This window comes from Oryx dammah, unplaced genomic scaffold, assembly GCF_014754425.2.
Source record: "Oryx dammah isolate SB20612 unplaced genomic scaffold, SCBI_Odam_1.1 HiC_scaffold_2, whole genome shotgun sequence".
NCBI lineage: Eukaryota > Metazoa > Chordata > Mammalia > Artiodactyla > Bovidae > Oryx > Oryx dammah.
The window spans coordinates 77,093,623-77,112,522 of record NW_024070186.1 but is presented as its reverse complement, the minus strand read 5'-3'; positions in this window follow the sequence as shown (position 1 = coordinate 77,112,522).

The following is an 18,900-nucleotide window of genomic DNA, read 5'->3' as shown; positions in this document are numbered from 1 at the left end:
GGTCACACAGCTAAGATGTGGCCAATTAATCTGAGTTCATACAACTGCTTGTTGGTGCAAGTTCAATCACCTCTTTTTTGGGGGAAAAATGAGCTATTTCCTTTGGAATATGGGTTCATTTGCCTCTCTGTGTCACTCAGAGCAGTATATCTCTTAAACATGGTAATAACATCTGGCATTTGTGAGACGCTTAGGATTTTCAAAGCACGTTGGTATCAGCAATCACATTCTATCTCATAACTACTCCTCAGAGTAGAGATGTCAGGGGCGGGGAGTGAGGGGATATACACACCCACCTCAGAAACTCCAGAATAGCAGCAGTTCGAGGAGTTACAGTGGCAAACCAGGGGCCATAATAACACATCAAACTGCACCTGCACACAGAATTTAAAAAAAAAAAATGCTTTGTCCCAGCCCCAGTGGAGGAGTCAGACCTTGGGCAGCCACGTCTCATACCACATGACATACCTCCCTAATTTGTCTAAGGATGGACACGGGACCCCAGGGCAAAGTACTGCCTGGGAGAGACAATGATGAGTTGGACCACTAGAATCTTGTGTCCTGGGGATTTACAGTGACATTTGGAGACAACCAGCCAGTCCAGTGTTTCTCCAGTTTCGGTGATTTGTAATCCACTTTCATGATTTTGCTATCTCATCATACCTTGAACATTTATGTACTGCTGCTGCTGCTGCTAAGTCGCATCCGTTGTGTCCTGTCCAACTCTATGCGACCCCACAGACGGCAGCCCATCAGGCTCCGCCGTCCCTGGGATTCCCGAGGCAAGAATACTGGAGTGGGTTGCCATTTCTTTCTCCAATGCATGAAAGTGAAAAGTTAAAGTGAAGTTGCTCAGTCGTGTCTGACTCTTAGTGACCCCATGGACTGCAGCCTACTAGGCTCCTCCATCCATGGGATTTTCCAGGCAAGAGTACTGCAGTGGGGTGCCATTGCCTTCTCTGACATTTATGTACTAGTTTTCTTTAAATCAACTCACTTTCAAGATATAGTTCTTCTACCATAAATGAAAATAAAGAGTCATCATTCATAATAAAAATGTTCACTCTGTGCCTTCTAGAAACTATATGTTCTATCAGAGGTATGTTTGGAAAACACTAAGAGAATTGGGATATGGAAAGAAAAGGAAAGCGATGCAGAGAGAAGCTGATCCCCTGGGGAGAAGCGGGGTGTCATTAATGGCACCACAGTGAAATCCCTGGACAAGGATTTTAACTAGAATGCGCTGCCACCACCAGGTTGATTTCTAGAAGATTCCATCTCTTTTATAACCACTGCATAATAAGGTCTCTGCCTCTACTTCTATATCACCCATCACACTTGGCCTGGTTTGAGTGAGTCCCTGTTTCCTGGAACCAAAAGAGCACAGTTTACACAAGTACCCAGGTTTGAGGTGTGTGCCATCAGGGGGACCATTCAGTACTCTCAGATTGGGTTCAGGGTTCTCAATAAGAGGCTAAGGAATGCTGTAATCCCTCCCATGTAAGACACAAAGCATGGTCTACCAAATGTACTGTAACCACATGGAAAGACCATGTTCCTCCAATCCCTCAAAGCAGTGGCAGGAGGCTTCTCAAAGGCACGCAGCTGCCGAGCCCTGGTGGGTACCGGCAACACAGTCTCCAGGGTCAGGCACCTTCGCTGAAGGAGGAAAGGCTTCAGTATCACTAAGGAAATGGCCTTCTAGAAAGGGAGGCACTGAAGCAGGAGGGTCTTGGAGACTAGGAAGAGCACTCAATGGGGTTTGGAACCCACAGAGAACTATCTTAACCCTAAGCCCCCTGGACAATGGAAATAGTGACAGACATTATGAACTCCAAAATCACTGCAGATGGTGATTGCAGCCATGAAATTAAGACACTTGCTCCTTGGAAGGAAAGTTATGACCAACCTAGATAGCATATTCAAAAGCAGAGACATTACTTTGCCAACAAAGGTCTGTCTAGTCAAAGCTATGGGTTTTCCAGTAGTCATGTATGGATGTGAGAGTTGGACTATAAAGAAAGCTGAGCACCAAAGAATTGATGCTTTTGAACTATGGTGTTGGAGAAGACTCTTGAGGGTCCCTTGGACTGCAGGGAGATCCAACCAGTCCATCCTAAAGGAAATCAGTCCTGAATATTCATTGGAAAGACTGATGCTGAAGCTTAAACTCCAATACTTTGGCCACCTGATACAAAGAACTGACTCTTGGAAAAGACCCTGCTGCTGGGAAAATTGAAGGCAGGAGAAGCGGATGACAGAGGATGAGATGGCTGGATGGCATCACCAACTCGATGGATACATGAGTTTGAATAAATTCTGGGAGTTGGTGATGCACAGGGAGGCCTGGCTTGCTGCAGTCCATGGGGTCGCAAAGAGTTGGACATGAGTGAGAGACTGAACTGAACTGAAGCCCCTGGAGTCTTGCCCCTTTATTAAAAGATTCTGACTCATGTAATCACAAGAGACTAACTTCTCTTTGCCTCTAAGAGATGAGTTTCCTGGGTCCCTCCTCCTTTAGCACTTGCAACAGGCAGGTTGATTAAATAACAAGCATGCTTAGAAACAGAATCACAGAATAGCATGCCTGTACGGGCCATAGCGATTAGGATCTTAGTCTGAAGAAAGAAGTAAAAATGTTAGTCACTCAGTTGTGTCTGACTCTTTGTGACCCCAAGGACTATAGCCCACCAGGCTTCTCTGTCTGTGGAATTTTCCAGGCAAGGACACGAGTGGGTTGCCATTCCCTTCTCCAGGGGATCTTTCCAACCTGGGAAATGAACCCAGGACTTCTGCATTGCAGGCAGATTCTTTACTGTCCGAGCCACCAGGGAAGCTTGGGATTCGGGCTGTATGCGTGGTAAGCCACTTCAGTCATGGCCAACTCTTTGAGACCCTGTTGACTGAAGCCCTTCAGGCTCCTCCGTCCATGGGATTTCCTAGGCAAGAATACTGGAGTGGGTTGCCATGTCCTCCTCCAAGGGACCTTCCCAGGCCAGGGATCGAACCTGTGTCTCCTGCATTGATAAGTAGGTTCTTTACCACTATCACTACCTGGGAAGCCCAGATTTTAGTCTATGGGTGCCGAAACCAGGGGAAAGGCAACAAACTTAAGGCCACAGCCCGAATTTTTAACAGAGAGGTCTCCTAACACCCAGGTGGTTTATAACATGGTCCCAGCCTCCAGGGAGTGTGCAGTCACTTGGAAAGACAAAACATGGACAAACATGGAAGTAAAATCACAAAGAAACACGTGACATGCCATTGTGGCTAAAAACTGATATTCCTGACTATTGGGAGGGGGGAGGGGTGTGGCTTTGAGGATTCCAAAACGCTAGGAATGCAAGCTGCTCTTTAGGGCAGCACAGGGTAGCAGGCCTGTGGAGCTGGGGCTGGGTGGAAGCACTCCCGGGACTGGTGAAGTCCTCCTCTTTTCTGTGGGACTGCAGTGCCTCCTTCCGTCTGTGAAGATCTCTCCCCCTTGATGTCACCCATAGCAGCCATCTCTGGAGGTGGTTGGTTTGCTAGGGCTGCCTTAATAAAGCACCAAAAACTAAGTGGCTTGGACTCAGAAGTGGGTTGTCCCACAGCTCTGAGATCGAGGAGTTGGCAGGCTTGCTTCCTTTTGAGCTCAGTGAAAAGAAAGTGAAAGTCACTTGGTCGTGTCCTACTCTCTGCGACACTCTGGACTATACAGTCCATAGAATTCTCCAGGCCAGAACATTGGAGTGTGTAGCTGTTCTCTTCTCCAGGGGATCTTCCCAACTCAGGGATTCAACCCAGGTCTCCCGCATTGCAGATTGCAGATTCTTTACCAGCTGAGCCACCAGGGAAGCCCAAGAATACTGCAGTGGGTAGCCTACCCCTTCTCCAGTGGATCTTCCCGACCCAGAAATCGAACCGGGGTCTCCTGCAGCTCAGTGAGGCAGGATCTTATACCAGTTCTCTCCTTTTGCTTCAGTTAGTTTACTGGAAACCCTTGTGACTCCTTGGCTTGTAGAAGCGTCATCTTGATCTCTGTCTTCATCTTCACCTGGCATTCTCCCCGTGTGTGTGTGTGTGTGTATGTATCTGTGTCCATATTTCCCTTTTTAGTACAGACACCAATCGAATGGGAGTAGCACCCACCGTACACACTTCATCTTCACTAATTATATCTGCCAAGATCCTGTCTCCAAATCAGGTCACATTTGGAGGTACTGGGGGGTGAGGATTTCAACATATGGGTGGGGGTGTATACTTCAGCCCATGGGCCTCCCAAGTGGTGTTAGTGGTAAAGAACCCATCTGCCAGTGCAGGAGGTGCAAGAGACAGGGGTTTAATCCCTGGGTTGGGAAGACCCCCTGGAGAAGGAAACGGCAACCCACTGCACTACTCTTGCCTGGGAAATCCCACGGACAGAAGAGCCTGGTGGGCTACAGTCCACATGGGGACTCAAGTGTCAGGCACGGCTGAGCGTGCACAGCACAGGGGCAGCGATTCAGCACGACAGGAATTATCCATGGGAGGGGGCGGTGAGATGCTCTCAGAAGCGGCACCCACCGCACGTCTTCTTTACACTTTCTCTTTACTGTCCGAGGTGAAGGGAACGAAGGTTTGGAGGGACTTCTTGACTCCGGGCACAGGGCTTTGCACTGTGGCCTCAGTCATGTCACAACAAAGCACTGCAGGGGGTGGGGAGGGGCGCTTACTTGACCTCTCCCAGACAAGAGGTCACTTGGTCGGAGTGGGGCAGTGCCTCTTCTCTTTCCCTTCTCACCACCTGTCCCTCTTTTCAATGGCGGCCGTAGGGGAGGGAGGGAAGTGTGTCTCATCTCCGAAGAGCACAAGGAAACAAGGTAACTGAGCTCAGCGAGCAAGGACACTTCCAGTATGCAGAGGGGAGAAAGCTCTAAGAGCCACGGGAATCTCTGCAGAATAGGGATCTCTGAGAATATGTATACAGATCACTACAGGTTTGATAAAAGTCCCCTAACAGGAACAGGAGACTATTATAGTTAGTGGTATTTTGAAAAGCCCTGGAGAGTTTGCACTGACCCTGGTGGTGACCTAATCCAGACCTCTGCCATAGCGAGCATGTAAATGTACTGCTGCCTGCTGCCTGCTCCCTGCTGAGAGGTGAGACTCTGGACTCTCATCCAGCCCTTCACTGTACATAAAAGGATGCCAAGTGACACTAAGCAAAGATTCTAGGAGGACTCAGACACACCTTTCCCAACACCTAAACCAGTATTCTTTTCAGTAAAATTACTGCCATGATTTTCTATTTCTACAGCCTGAGTGCAGCCACTAAATGACTGTCTTCTTCCTATGTCTCCCTACATGGCATCACTTCTTCAGTGTGGCCTGAGGGAAGTGAAACTTGAGCCAAGATTTATAAAGAGGAGGAACTCAATTGGACTGAATGAAGGATTGTCACATAGATGTCTAAGGATGGGATGGGCTCTGAGGTGGCTTCTGAGCTCACTTCTGAGGTGACGAAGCAGAAAATGCACAGTGAGGTAGCAGTAACTTTGACTTGCAGGGAGAGTTGAACTAAATCACTCTAAGATCCCGTTCAAGCTTGAGATTTTTCTAAGATCCCATCCCATTGAGAAACTGGTTCTGACCACGGAAAGAGTCAAGAGCTCAGGTCTGTTTATGAATCCCAAAAGAGAAAAGAGCACGACCACATAAGTTTGGGGCTATTCTGTGTAGGATGAACAGCTTCTGTACCCCTGAACTGAGCTGCATTCCAGGGGTGGCCTGTGTCCCTCCTTTTTTCTTGGGGGTTCACACACAGCATTTGTTGAGAGTGGGACTACACCTCAGCTTCCTCTGTTCCTACTTGGAGCTCCCTATCTTTTAGTCTCATGGAGAAATTCATCATTTTCCCAACATACCAGTCTTCAGTGTCCTTGTACATATCACAGCCTCTGCTTAGCATGTCTTTTTTTCTTCTACTTTCCCTCACCCTGGGAACTCTTTAAAGACCATACATTCATGAATTTTCTCAGCCTGGAAACCCGTGAGCATCTGTATAGTTTTCTTGAATGGCAGACTGAAAGAGTGAGTATGTGATTAAGGGTTCCACTTAATTTTATAGCTCTTCTGGCACCCAGATTACATGAGGGAGTTCTATTAGTGCAGTCTAGCAAATAGCCACAAGGTGGCAGGGTAGACCAAGCCGTGAAGGCCATAGGTGCCACTGGTTCCAGAGAAAGACTATAAACGAGTATCTCAGTGGGAAGTCTTGTTCACCTCTCTGTGACCTCATGGACTGTAGCCTGCCAGGCTCCTGTGTCCATGGAATTTTTCAGGCAGGAATACTGGAGTGGGTTGCCCTTTCCTACTCCAGGGGAATCTTCCCAGAGATCAAGAGATCGTCCTAGAGACAACCATGTCTCTTGGATCTCCTGCTTTGGCTGGTGGTTTCTTTACCACTGTGTTTCCTGGGAAGCCCCAAGATGTAAATGAGCCTGTGCAGTTTTTTTCTAACTGGCCTCCTATGCTTTGTGCTTCTTCCCTTTCTATGACCCTCCTTCCTTAGCAAAGTTATCCAACAGAATTGGCTGGTGGCCCGTGGGATGTGACTCAAGGTCCTTTCGCCCTCAAATAGCTCCTTCAGAGACCTACTTGGGAGTGTAAATTTCCACTCAGGAAGTCATTCCTTTGAGTTTAGCTTTTGCAGTTCTCCTTGGGAAGGAGTGTGTGTGTGGGGGGGTCATAGGACATGATACTAATAAGAATAACTTTAGAGATCACCAGGAGCTCTCATTTCCAAGAGCTCACTTAATCTTCAATGCCATCTTGCCAGTCAAGAAAGAATCCATTTGGCAGATGAAGAATTTGAGGCTCAGAAAGGAGAGCGCATGAAGAGTAAGCGGTGGGCTGGGAGTGGAAACTTTGCCTTCCAACTTGCGGTCGGTGGTTGCTCACATAGACAGTACCTTTGTGTGCTGGGTGATGAGGTGAAGATAAATTCTGCATCATCGTGCTATCTTCATGTGCCCTAGTGCCTGGGTTCCCTGACTGTACAACACAGGCTCGGAAGAGAGCTCAGGACCTCAGAACTAGAATTCCTTTCCATTTAAAATAAAAACTTTTAAGGGAGAAGGAGAGGAAACGGAGAGGCATGGCGTGGAACACGGCATGACACGGCAACAGCAGCCTCGTGTCAGAGTGTGGCCCTGAACCTCGGGGGCCTGGCGTCAGGTGTGGACTGGCTGCCTTACTGCTCCCTTTCCATGCCAAGGGCCTGGGGAGGCGCCATGAACTCTGCTCTCCTAGTCACGTTCAGTGACCCTGGGCAGATGTGTGTGTGTGTGTGTGTGTGTGACATCAGCCAGTCCCTGCTGACGTGGACGTCACACAGTGCTACCCCAGGCAAGCAGCTCTGGCCTTTATTCGAGGTCTTTGTTCTTGGTCAGGAAGCTTCTTCTGCTCTTCAGGCTCCGGCTCTAAATGAAAAGACAGTCTAGGATTGTCTCCCAAGCCAATAAGAAACCATGACTCTGGCTTTTCCAGCCTGTGTACCTGGGAGATGGGAGACAGCAGTGGGTAATTTCTCTTGCTGGGGGCGTCCTGGGACTAGAATTCAGGCATCCAGACCCCAGAATTCTAATTGCTGGAGGCTGGCCCCTTCTCATCTGTTGTTCCCAGTGTTTTCTGCATCCAGGAGACCAACACTTTGGCTTTGGGGCTTCCCTGCATAAGCCTTCTGTTACTATCACAGTTCAAGAGGGGCTTACAAAAACTCTACTTAACAGTTCCCATGGGGCTTAAAGTTCATACATAATTACAATTCATAACTGCTAAGGCATAATCTTTCTTTTAAAAATAACTTATTGCTGTGTCTTTAATTTTGAAATTAATACAAGTGAAGTGCAGAAAAATTTGGAAAACAGTGATGACAATAATAATGAATATCCACAATGTTCTAGGATCATTAAAAAAATTTTTTTTTACTTTTAAATAATTATAGATTCACGGTAAGAACTGCCTGCAATTTGGAAAACCTGGGTTTGATCCCTGGGTTGGGAAGATCCCCTGGAGAAGGGAATGGCTACCCACTCAGTATTCTTGCCTGGAGAACTCCATGGGCAGAGGAGCCTGGTGGACTACAGTCCATGGGGTCTCAGAGTTGGACATGACTGAGTGACTTTCACTTTCACTTCTAGGATCTTTAAACAAAATTTTTTTTTAATTTTTAAATAATTATAGATTCATAGGAAGTCACAAAAGTCGTACATAGAGGTCCTGTGTACCGTTCTTCCAGTTTCCCCCATTGTAAAGTATTAGGTAACTATAAAGGTGTTAGTCTCGCAGTTGTGTTGTAACCCCATGGACTGTAGCCCACCAGCCTCCTCTGTCCATGGAATTCTCTGGGCAAGAATATTGGAGGGGGTAGCCATTCCCTTCTCCAGGAGATCTTTCTGACCCAGGGGCTGAATCTGGGTCTCCTGAACTGCAGGCAGATTCTTTACTGTCTAAGCCACCAGGCACAATATCAAAGTCAAGACGGCGATTCAGCTGGTGTAACCATAGATCTTATTCATATTTTGCCAGTTTTACATGAATTGGTGCATGCACATGTGTGTGTGTATGTGTGTATGAACAGCCCTGTGCAATTTTATCTCCTGTATAGATTTATGGCCACCACAATCAAGACACACAACTGTGCCATCACCACAAAGCTCCCTTGTGCTACCCCTTCAGTTATCCTCTTTCTCTCTTCAACACTAATCCCTGACAACTACTAATCTGTTCTCCATCTGTATAAATTCATCATTTTCAGAATGTTTCATAAATGGAACATACTAATAGCAATATAATATAGTGAAATAATAATAATAAATACCATTTGTGGAGCATTCACTATGTGCCAGGGGCATTCGCTATGTGCTTTTAGCTTTGTATAAGTATGAACCCATTGATCCTCCCAATACCATTGCAAAGTCTCTATTACTATCCCTACTTTATGGACATGGAGACAGATAATCACCCAATTTTATGCTGCCAGTAACAGGCAGAACTGCAATTAAATACAGATATGGCTCTAGAATTTGAGGTTTTAACTATAATATTACACCATCTCTCAAAATACATTCAATACAAAATTTAAAAGCCTAAATACGGAAAAGTACAATAAAGAAAGGGCAACAGCAGCCTCAGAAAATGTCAAAGTTTTGATACCATTATAGACTGCATTCTCTCAGAACAATGCAATAAAGTTAAAAATCAATAACAAAATGAGAACTGGAAAAATCCCATTTATCTGTAAATTAAAAAAAAATCAACAAAACCCTAAAACAATTCATGGGTCAGAGAAGAAGAGAAGAAGCTTATTCTAGCAAGAGGGCCACAGGTTCATGGACAGAATGTCATTGCAGTGAAGGTACGATTGTTTCAAGACCACAAAGGCAACTCTATGCTGCCTCAGACTGAATCTAGAAGGGCAGGGACTGTGTTTTGTTCATCCCAATAGCCTCAGAGCTTCACTCTGCATTGACAGGGAGTCAATCAATAACTGTCTATTTATGAATTAAAAAATAGATCTTACGGTGGGCAATACCTATAGTCACTTGAATCCATAAGACAAAGCTGGAGGAAGCTACGCTACCAGAAGCAAAAGCGCACTGAAACACAGACAGAGGTTGGTAGGAACGGTGACATTAAGGACTGGACATCTGTATTAGGGTTGGTGAGAGCACTTTGCTTCTCATGGTGCCTCCAGACTCCAAGTCTCAGCAGTGAACAGAGCTGGGGAGGTGAGCACTTCTAACGTTTGGAAAGAGAAGATAAGAATGAAAGTGATCGATCTGAGGTTATCACCAATTTGAGTAAGTATCCAGGTCTCTGTCTCCCCATAGAATGGTTTATGCCAAGGGTAGACCCTTCACATTGCCGGAGACTATTTGCCTGAACTTTCGAGAATCCCGAAGTCGAAAACTCAAGAAATGTATACAAAAGCTTACTGCCTTTTACTAGAATCACAGATTGCCAAAGTGTGACCTCATGTCACAAATTAACCACTTTTTTTTAGCTTTTGAGAGTCTATTTTTGCACAGAGGCAGTATCGTAATGACGTCACAAGGTACGGTGTGGGCAGCAGCTTGTGCGAGGCTCAAGGGGACGCTGCAGCTAAGGGGTTGATGGCGGAGCCCGATGGGGTGCCTGAACGCAGGCTCGGGAATAAGGCTCTGTGTCTCATAAGTCATTATATACCAAACTTAAAATATATCAGTGCTATACAACACTTAAAACTGTTACACTCCCTTTTTAATTTAAACACATTTTATAGTCAAATAAAGTAAAATTTTTTACCAATAATAACTGGACAAAATAGTGAAGGGCAGGGAGAGGTAGGGAGAAGAGAATGTAGAACTTTGGCCTATTCTTTAATATATTGTTGTACTGCTTGACATTTTATAGTGAGTCTATTGCTTTTAATAAATCTGGACCTAGGGACAAGCTTAAAGGATAAAATGTACATATTGGTAAGCCAGATTGTTTGGGTCCAAATCTTGGAACTGTCACTGATTAACCAAGGGCATACGTGCAAGCTCAGTCGCTACTGTGTCCAACTCTTTGTGAGCCTATGGAGTAAAGCCCACCAGGCTCCTCTGCCCATGGGATTCTCCAAGCAAGAATACTGGAGTGGGAGGCCATGCCCTCCTCTGGGGGATCTTCCCGACCCAGGGATCGAATTTGAGTCTCCTGCATTCCAGACTGATTCTTGACAGCTGAGCCCCTGGGGAAGCCCATTACCTAAGTGACTGCCAGTAAATAACTTAGACTTTTGACACTTCAATTTCCTCATATGTAATATGGGGATAATAATTAGATTATCAACTTCATAGAATTCTTGTGTGTTTAAATTAATTAACATATGTAAAGTACTAAGAGAAACTCATGATGCAAAGTAAGCACTCTATCACTATTCACTATAATTAAGGCTAATCAGGATTTTCCTTCCAACTAGATTTTAAGGTGAAGAAATAATCTGCTTGTTTTCTTGTTTCATTGTTTCCTTAGCTGTTTCCTGATGTCTCAAGAACTGGCTTGTGACTGCTGCTGTTTCTTACATCGTATAAAGTCTCTTGGAAGAATGACTTGGACTCCCATATGGAAACTGAAGCTACCCATGAGTTTGGTGTACTCTGACCAGTTTACATCAATAGGTCCCCTTGGACATTGAAGCCATTCTGGATTGAAGCTCAGAGTTCCCTCACCCTCTTGGACTTGACTTAATTGTGCAGAGAGCAATACAGATTAAATAATTATAACGCATTTTGCACCTTTGGCTACTTTATCATCACAGAATTTACTCTCCAGTATAAATTACTTTTCAAACTCTTTTCTTCCCATCCTACTGGCATCAGTTCACATTAAAATTTTCCTGTCCTTCTATACGTAATGTGTGCTCAATCATCTCTGATTCTTTTCGACCCCCAAAACTGTAACCCACCAGGCTCCTCTGTCCATGGGATTTCCCCAGCAAGAATACTGGAGTGAGTTGCCATTTCCTTCTCCAGGGGATCTTCCTGATCCAGGAACCGAATCCACGTCTCCTGAGACTCCTGCTTTGGTGCGTGCATTTTTACCGTTGAGCCACTTGGGAAGCTTTCCTGTCCTCCTATATTATCTTTTAAAAACTAAATAGGGGACATTTCTCTCCTTCTGACATGGCACACACTGTGTCTGTGGAGTGTGTTTCTTTCTAAATAAATCCATTTCCTACCTATCACTTTGTCTCTCACTGAATTTTTTCTGTGATGAGACATCAAGAACCTGAGCTTCATAAAGTCCTGAGACCACACACCCTAACACCACACAAAAATAAGCTCAAAATGGATTAAAGACCCAAATGTAAGGCCAAACACTGTAAAACTCTTGGAAGAAAACAGAGGCAGAACACTCTGACATAAATCACAGTAAGACTTTTCAATCCACCTCTTAGAGTAATGAAAAAAAAAGGGGGCCCTAATTAAACTTAAAACCCTTCACACAGCAAAGGAAACCATAAACAAAATGAAAACACAACCCTCCAGAATAGGAGAAAATATTTGCAAATGAAGTAACTAACAAGGGCTTAATCTCCAAAATATACAAACAGCTTATGCAGCTCAATTAAAAAAAAAAAGCCCAATCAAAAAAGTGTTCAGAAGATCTAAATAGACATGTCTCCAAAAATGAAATATGATGGTTAAAAAGTATGACATCACTAATTATTGGGAAAATGTAAATCAGAGCTATAATAAGGTATCACTGCACACTGCTCAGAATGGCCATCATTAAAAACTCTACAAACAATAAATGGTGCAGAGGGTGTGCAGAGAAGGGAACCCTCCTACACTGTTGGTGGGAATGTAAACTAATACAGTCACCATGGAGAACAATATAGAGGTTCCTTAAAAAACTAAAACTAGAGCTACCATATGATCCAGCAATCCCACTCCTAGGCATATATCTGAAGAAAGCCATAATTTGAAAAGACACATGCACACCAATGTTCTCTGTAGCACAATTTACAATAGCCAAGACATGGAAATAGTCTAGATGTCCATCGTGGCAGAGGAATGAATAAAGAAGATGTGGTACATATATACAATGAAATATTACTCAGCCATAAAAAAGAATGAAATTTTGCCATTTGCAGCAACATGGACCTAGAGACTGTCATACTGAGTGAAGTAAGTCATACAGAGACAGAGAAGCATCACGGTATTGCTTATATGCAGAGTCTAAAAAAAGGTACAAATGAACTTATCTACAAAACAGAAATAGAGTACAGACGTAAACAATAACCTTATAAACACTGTAAGTCTCAATAGTTGGTTCAGATCAGTAATGGCAGTCTTTGGAAATGCTACTGAAAGAGATATTTCTTTCTAAACCTGTTGTCAACTTTATTAGTTATGCTATGTTAATCAGGAAGTATAAGTCTGCCCCTCCAAAAAGATCCTCATGTGTTTCATGCTGCTCAGTCTACATGTAAGAGACAGAAAATTAAAAAAATGACCATTTTTCCCCCTCTGGAAGTTACAGTTGGAATAAAACTGAAGTAAAAGTGAAAAAAAGAAAATAAACTTACAATTAACACTGGGTAAGGCAGGAGGCGGACGGCTGCGACGATGCGCAGAGCGCGGCCGAGAGGAGGAGCTCCCCCGATCCGAGGTCAGGGGCAGCAGCCTAGAGGAGCTACCCCACGCCTGAGGCCAGGGGCAGCGGCCAGGAGGACCGACCCCACGTCTAAGGAGCGGTGCCTGCGCGGGCGCAGGAGAACCTAGAGGAGCTATTCCATGTTCAAGGTCTGGAGGGGTGGCAGTGAGGAGATACCCCTCTTCCAAGGTAAAAGATGGTAGGTGTTACAAGAGGGCAGACACATTGAAACCATAATCACAGAAAACTAATCAATCTAATCACACTAGGACCACAGCCTTGTCTAACTCAATGAAACTAAGCCATGCCCTGTGGGGCCACCCAAGATGGGCAGGCATGGTGGAGAGGTCTGACACAATGTGGCCCACTGGAGAAGGGAATGGCAAACCACTTCACTATTCTTGCTTTGAGAATCCCATGAACAGTATGAAAAGGCAAAATGATAGGATACTGAAAGAGGAACTCCCCAGGTCAGTAGGTGCCCAATATGCTACTGGAGATCAGTGGAGAAATAACTCTAGAAAGAAAGAAGGGATGGAGCCAAAGCAAAAACAATACCCAGTTGTGAATGTGACTGGTGATAGAAGCAAGGTCCGATGCTGTAAAGAGCAATATTGCATAGGAACCTGGAATGTCAGGTCCATGAATCAAGGCAAATTGGAAGTGGTCAAGCAGGAGATGGCAAGAGTGAACGTCAACATTCTAGGAATCAGTGAACTAAAATGGACTGGGATGGGTGAATTTAACTCAGATGACCATTATATCTACTACTGCGGGCAGGAATCCCTTAGAAGAAATGGAGTAGCCATCATGGTCAACAAAAGAGTCTGAAATGCAGTACTTGGATGCAATCTCAAAAATGACAGAAAGATCTCTGTTCATTTCCAAGGCAAACCATTCATTATCACGGTAATCCAAGTCTATGTCCCAACCAGTAACACTGAAGAAGCTGAAGTTGAACGGTTTTATGAAGACCTACAAGACCTTTTAGAACTAACACCCCCAAAAGATGTCCTTTTCATTATAGGGGACTAGAATGCAAAAGTAGGAAGTCAAGAAACACTTGGAGTAACAGGCAAATTTGGCCTTGGAATACGGAATGAAGCAGGGCAAAGACTAATAGAGTTTTGCCAAGAAAATGCACTGGTCATAGCAAACACCTTCTTCCAACAACACAAGAGAAGACTCTACACATGGACATCACCAGATGGTCAACACTGAAATCAGATTGATTATATTCTTTGCAGCCAAAGATGGAGAAGCTCTATACAGTCAACAAAAACAAGACCAGGAACTGACTGTGGCTCAGATCATGAACTCCTTATTGCCAAATTCAGACTTAAATTGAAAAACATAGGGAAAACCACTAGACCATTCAGGTATGACCTAAATCAAATCCCTTATGATTATACAGTGGAAGTGAGAAATAGATCTAAGGGCCTAGATCTGATAGATAGAGTGCCTGATGAACTATGGACGGAGGTTTGTGACATTGTAGAGGAGACAGGGATCAAGACCATCCCCATGGAAAAGAAATGCAAAAAAGCAAAATACCTGTGAAAAGAAGAGAAGCAAAAAGCAAAGGAGAAAAGGAAAGATACAAGCATCTGAATGCAGAGTTCCAAAGAACAGCAAGAAGAGATAAGAAAGCCTTCCTCAGCCATCAGTGCAAAGAAATAGAGGAAAACAACAGAATGGGAAAGACTAGAGATCTCTTCAAGAAAATTAGAGATACCAAGGGAACATTTCATGCAAAGATAGGCTCAATAAAGGACAGAAATGGTATGGACCTAACAGAAGCAGAAGATATTAAGAAGAGGTGGCAAGAATACACAGAAGAACTATTCAAAATAGATCTTCATGACGAAGATAATCATGATGGTGTGATCACTCACCTAGAGCCAGACATCCTGGAATGTGAAGTCAAGTGGGCCTTAGGAAGCATCACTACGGACAAAGCTAGTGGAGGTGATGGAATTCCAGTTGAGCTATTTCAAATTCTGAAAGATGATGCTGTCAAAGTGCTGCACTCAATATGCCAGCAAATTGGGAAAACTCAGCAGTGGCCACAGGACTGGAAAAGTTCCGTTTTCATTCCAATTCCGAAGAAAGGCAATGCCAAAGAATGCTCAAACTACCGCACAATTGTACTCATCTCACACACTAGTAAAGTAATGCTCAAAATTCTCCAAGCCAGGCTTCAGCAATATGTGAACCGTGAACTTCCTGATGTTCGAGCTGTTTTTAGAAAAGGCAGAGGAACCAGAGATCAAATTGCCAACATCCGCTGGATCATGGAAAAAGCAAGAGAGTTCCAGAAAAACATCTATTTCTGCTTTATTGACTATGCCAAAGCCTTTGACTGTGTGGATCACAATAAACTGTGGAAAATTCTGAAAGAGATGGGCATCCAGACCACCTGACCTGCCTCTTGAGAAACCTGTATGCAGGTCAGGAAGCAGCAGTTAGAACTGGACATGGAACAACAGACTGGTTCCAAATAGGAAAAGGAGTACGTCAAGGCTGTATATTGTCACCCTGCTTATTTAACTTCTATGCAGAGTACATCATGAGAAACACTGGGCTGGAGGAAGCACAAGCTGGAATCAAGATTGCCGGGAGAAATGTCAATCACCTCAGATATGCAGATGACACCACCCTTATGGCAGAAAGTGGAGAGGAACTAAAAAGTCTCTTGATGAAAGTGAAAGTGGAGAGTGAAAAAGTTGGCCTAAAGCTCAACATTCAGAAAATGAAGATCATGGCATCCGGTCCCATCACTTCATGGGAAATAGATGGGGAAACAGTGGAAATAGTGTCAGACTTTATTTTTGGGGGCTCCAAAATCACTGCAGATGGTGATTGCAGCCATGAAATTAAAAGACGCTTACTCCTTGGAAGGAAAGTTTGACCAACCTAAATAGCACACTGAAAAGCAGAGACATTACTTTGCTGACTAAGGTCCTTCTAGTCAAGGCTATGGTTTTTCCTGTGGTCATGTATGGATGTGAGAGTTGGACTGTGAAGAAGGCTGAGTGCCGAATAATTGATGCTTTTGAACTGTGGTGTTGGAGAAGACTCCTGAGAGTCCCTTGGACTTCAAGGAGATCCAACCAGTCCATTCTGAAGGAGATTAGCCCTGGGATTTCTTTGGAAGGAATGCTGCTGAACTGAAACTCTAGTACTTTGGCCACCTCATGCGAAGAGTTGACTCATTGGAAAAGACTCTGATGCTGGGAGGGATTGGGGGCAGGAGGAGAAGGGGACAACAAAGGATGAGATGGCTGGATGGCATCACTGACTCGATGGACGTGAGTCTGAGTGAACTCCGGGAGTTGGTGATGGACAAAGAGGCCTGGTGTGCTGCGATTCATTGGGTCGCAAAGAGTCAGACACGACTGAGCGACTGAACTGACCCGACTGAAGGCAGGAGGGATAAGTTGGAAGATTGAGATTGACATATACATACTACTATGTATAAAATAGACAACTAGTAAGAATCTATGGCATAGCACAGGGAACTCTACTTAATACTCTGTAATGGCCTAGATGGGAAAAGAATCTAAAAGAGAGCGGATATATGTAAATGTATAACAGATTCACTTTGCTGTACACCTGAAACTAACATAACATTGTAGATCAACTCTACTCTAATAAACATTTTTTTTTAAAATATGGCCACCCTGCAGAGTGAAACTGCCGGTGTGTGATGTGGCCACAGCTATATTAGTGAGCTCTTACACTGTGGCTCCTGGAGCAACCCAGTGCTCTTTGCAGACAAGTGAGGTTGTAATTGTGAGGTGTAATTTGGTTGTATCACAAGCATTTCTTCTTGAGAGAAAACAGGACTGTGGTACAGAAGGATGACTTATATTTGTCTCTGCTTAGACTGCTCCCACTCAAATTAAGTCTCATTCTAGGCCTAAGGGGATTGCATCATTTGAGTAAAAGCAAGCAGGTAAACCCTGACAATCCTGCCCTCTATCTTTTTGTTTTTTCTTCATTGTCATTTGTTCTGAGAACAATAACACAGTATTTTCAAGAGAGTAACTCCTGGCACATGGCTCTGGGCTGGGTCATGGGCTCCTCAATTCATTCAGTGCCCAGGACTCCCGGGAACCCCCAGCCTGCCTGGCTGGTAGCTGACTGCTAAGAGCACCTCCTTTGAGGAGTGAGCCACCCAGTCCTGAGCCCAGGAATTTCCCTGGCCAAATCATTTCCATTTCTGGGCAGAAGCTGTTTTAATTCAGCATCACGAGATTTCAGGTAAGAGATGAGGAGCTCAATGAGGAAATCAGATATTTAAAAATAAAGAGTAGCCCCCCACCCCTCGCAAAAAAATAAAGGGTCCCTCTAGTGCTCTCAGTCAAGGTCTCTAAGTCACAGTTTTGTCGGTCTTCAGCACACAGCTGGTAGAGGACACGTCCTCCTCTGAGAGGCGTTCCAGTGGTGTTTCCCATGACCCCCCCTGAGGTGAACAGCACTCAGGGCAAAGACCAAGTCTGGAGTTCAACACTGAAAGCTTTCTTTCTGGCTCCTTTTAGATCTGCATGCTCTTCACTCTGTGATCCAATTTCCTGGTTGAAGAACCGAAAGATGACTACAGCCAGTGTACATGCGTGCTAAGTCGCTTCAGTTGTGTCTGACTCTTTGTGACCCACCAGGCTCCGCTGTCCATGGGATTCTCCAGACAAGAATACTGGAGTGGGTTGCCATGCCCTCCTCCAAGGGATCTTCCTGACCCAGGGATCGAACCCGCATCTCTTATGTCTCCTGCATTGACAGGTGGGTTCTTTACCACTAGTTCCACCTGAGAAGCCCAGGCTACAGCTGGAAAAGCCCTTCTATCACAGCCTCCCCTGTGTGGGTGAGGAGACTGTGCTCCATTGTGGGAAATGACAGAATTCTAAGACCATGTAGACCTTGGGGCAGAGCTGGAGTCAGCTGCCAAGGCACCTTATCTTTTCCCTGCTGAGGCTGCCTCTCTCCAGCGACTGTGCCTTCGTTTGGATTATGCAAATATGGGGCCAAGTTCGCTGCTAGTCTCAAAAGTACTTAAATTGGGCATCAGGGAGCTGTGGGTACCCTATTGCCTGCCTCTTTCAGCAGCAGCGGAGGCAGCAGTAGCCATCAGCACAAAACCAGCTTGCTCCCCCAGCAGCTGCCTGGGATTAGGAACCGAATACAAGCTCAACAATTCTATGAATTTCTGAATCTAAAATGTTATCACCATGCTTCTCACAGCATGTGAAGTTATATTCTGTCTCACCAACTGGTCTGTGAGCTCCCCAAGCAAAGGAACCACATGTCACCTCTTTCACAATGTGTCACTTTTCTTATGTGTTAGGAGTGCAATAGTACTGCAATAAAGACCCTGATGCTGAGAAAGACTGAGAGCAGGAGGAGAAGGGGGCAATCAGACGGTTGGATCGCATCACCGATTCAATGGACATGAGTTTGAGCAAACTCTGGGAGACATTTAAGGACAGGGAGCCCAGTGAGCTGCAGTTCATGAGGTCACAGATTCGGGCATGACTTAGTGACCGAACAACAACGAAATGAACATATGGTTTTGGGTTTGGTGGAGCTGAATCTGGCTCATGGATGAGCCACTTGGAGGTGTATAAACCTCAGCCTCCTGATCTGGGTGAAGCGAGGTGGGGGTGGTGGTAATCTCTGCCTCGGCCAGAGCACAGGTCAAGCAGCTATGCTTGGCACATGGTAAGTGATGGTTCCAGCACGTCAGGGGACGTGGGT